At 44.4% G+C, this 3,038-nt stretch overlaps 1 pseudogene; it reads right to left on the bottom strand.

Moving 5' to 3' along the window:
• Nucleotides 1-1,331: 1,331 nt before the first annotated feature.
• LOC112304507 (beta-enolase pseudogene) lies at nucleotides 1,332-2,652 on the bottom strand (annotated as a pseudogene).
• Between the last annotated feature and the right edge of the window lie 386 nt (nucleotides 2,653-3,038).

Genomic DNA, 3,038 nt, shown 5'->3' with positions numbered 1-3,038 from the left:
GTGCCATGTTAGTTTACTATATTAGAGAAAATATTCAATTCTTCTAAATTTGAAAAGAGAAAAAGGTTAAAGCTTATAGGATGTTAAACAAAGAGAGTAAGTAGCATGTAAGAGAGAAGAATTCATAAGGTGTGTTATGAATAGAAAGTAATTTAAAGTAAAAGATAGAATAAATGGTCTATATAAAGGCACAAAGAAGAATATCATAAATACAAAGGGATGAAAGGAACACTTAAATCCAAAATTATTAATAAGCACAAATTCTACACTCCAGTCTGTAAATCAATCATCTGTAAATCAGACACCCATTGGTGATACTTGTAGCCCCATTTGGAATTCAAGAATGCTCTATCCCTGGAATCTAGAAATGCAGTTAATAAGAACAGCTGCTCAGCCCACCAGGAAAACTGTAGTTTTGGGCCAGGTGCACTTGCTCTACATCTCAACAATAGACCTGGTTCCTTCAGCTCCGGGCCTCTTTCTTGCTGTGTCCTGTTGGGGCAGAGAGAGTGAGAGGGTGACATAAATTGCTAAGTACAATTTTTATACTTGATGAAGTAGCTCATTAACTTGGAGGTAGAAGGGAGAATAATACAAAATAATTTATCGATTAAAGGCTTTTGACTCACTAAGGGTTGATGAATGGTAGAGTGTGTTAATGGTATACAAAAGTTTTGATTTCCTTAACAGACAGGTGAACTGGGTTGGGCCCGGGTGACCAAGAGCTCTTCACTCTGGGACATCAGGCCATGAACAACCTGTGACACACCAGTTTGCATAAACAGCACCATTTTCTGTATGAGTCATGATAGGAAGAAGGTTGGAAATCACTGGGTTGTGGTAATACATTGGCAGATGTACATGGAAGTAAAAGATCAATGTGTCACCAAATGGCATTCCTGTGGAGTAAAGCATCAGACTGTGGGGCATCCTCTCAGTTTCCATATTACTCTACAATATTCTCCAAATTATAGGTGACATCATTTCACTGGTAATAACTTTTAGAGATAGATATTACTACCTTACTTAGTTTACAAATGGGAAAACAGGTGTTTCAAAGATTGCTGAATATCTTTTTTCTTCATCTTTCTTAGAAACAGTCAAACCACAAATTTTACAAAGGTAGATTGTACCCAGGTAAAGGACTAGATTTTCTGCAACTCAGTTGTAAAAGTAGCAGATTGATTTTTCCAGAGATAACTTAATATCTTCCCCAACATAATATTTTTTTTTCTTTCTTTCTTTTTTTCCCATTTGCACCAGTGTTTATTTCAGGGAGAAGGGCTTGAAGGCCTACATCTGTCCTGTGGGGTCTTGGGTCCTCCAGCTTCTCATTTGGCCTTTGGGTTATGGAACTTGCCTCCAGCAAAGACAGCCTTGTCCCCGAGTGCCTCCTCAATCCTCATGAGCTGGTTGTATTTAGCCAGATGCTCTGAGCGGCAGGGGGCACCAGTCTTGATCTGTCTCATGCAGAGCCCCACCACAAGGTCGGCAATGAATGTGTCCTCAGTCTTCCCAGAGCGGTGGCTCACCATCACTCCCCAGCCATTAGACTGAGCCAGTTTGCAGGCCGGGATGGATTCAGTCACAGAACCAATCTGGTTGACCTTCAGCAATAAGCAGTTGCAGGCTTTCTTCTCAATGGCCTGGGCAATCCTCTTAGGGCTGGTGACTGTGAGGTCATCTCCCATGATCTGGATGTCCACACCCAAGAGGAATGAGGTCCAAGTGGCACAATCATCTTGGTCAAAGGGGTCTTCGATGGAGACCACAGGATAGTTCTTAATGAAGCTCTTGTACAGCTCCCTCACCTTCTCCCCAGTGATGTGCCGTGAGGTGTCATCAGGTGACTTGAAGTCAAGATCATACTTCCCATTGCGATAGAACTCAGATGCCGCCGCATCCATACCAATCACCACTTTGTCTGGGTAGCCAGCTGCCTGGATGGCCATCTTCAGCAGCTCCAGGGCCTCAGTGTTCTCCAGGATGTTGGATGCAAAGCTGCCCTCATCACCCACATTGGTGGCGTCCTTCCCATCCTCGGCCTTGATGACCCACTTGAGGTGGTGGTAGACCTCGGCACCAATGTGCATGGCTTCCTTGAAGGAGCTGGCTCCCAAAGGCAGAATCATGAGCTCCTGCATGGCCAGCTTGTTTCCAGCATGGGAGCCCCCATTGATCACATTGAAGGCAGGGACTGGGAGGAACAGGTCTGGGTTCCCAGCAAGATCTGCAATGTGTCGGTAGAGTGGGACCCCCTTCTCAGCTGCTCCAGCCTTGCACACATCCAGGGACACTCCCAGGATGGCATTGGCCCCAAAACTTGTATTTATTCTCAGTCCCATCCAGCTCAATCATAAATTTGTCAACTTTTTCTTGATCCACAACACTTAGTTTCTTTTCCAGCAGAGCAGGACCCAGAGTCTTGTTGATGTGTTCCACAGCCTTCAGGACACCTTTGCCCAGGTATCGAGATTTGTCTCCGTCTCTCAGTTCCAGAGCTTCATAGATACCTGTAGAAGCTCCACTGGGCACAGCCGCTCAGAATTGGCCTTTGGCTGTGTATAGCTTCACCTCCACTGTGGGGTTGCCCCTGGAGTCCAGGATTTCCTGGGCAAAGATTTTCTGCATTGCCATGGCTGGATGTCTTGGCTGGGGGCTTTGGGTAAGTTCCGAGTCTAGGTGGCAGCTGGGACAGTGTCTCCAACATAATGTTTTCTAGAAACATGCTACTACCCCACTATTGTGGAATCTAATTTCCCTTCTGTTGAATCTGGGAAGGAAGGTTTTACTTAGTACACTTGCAGGAAAAGATTTCATTCAAGTGACATTCTCTGATAATCCTAGGTTAGAAAAGCACACACAGCTCCTGCCTTTTTTATGTTGAATGTTTCCTCTTGCAATTTAGTTCATTTTTGAAGGATAGACAAATGGCACATAGATACATAGATAGATAGATGATAAACAGGCAGACAGACAGATGGAAGGTGTATGGTTTCCTACTGACTTATTGAGTCATCCTAGCAGTTCAAGGTCTC

The sequence above is a fragment of the Desmodus rotundus genome, chromosome 2, assembly GCF_022682495.2.
Source record: "Desmodus rotundus isolate HL8 chromosome 2, HLdesRot8A.1, whole genome shotgun sequence".
In the NCBI taxonomy this organism is placed as follows: Eukaryota; Metazoa; Chordata; class Mammalia; order Chiroptera; family Phyllostomidae; genus Desmodus; species Desmodus rotundus.
The sequence above is the reverse complement of the archived record's forward strand: the minus strand, read 5'-3'. Positions and strand labels throughout refer to the sequence as shown.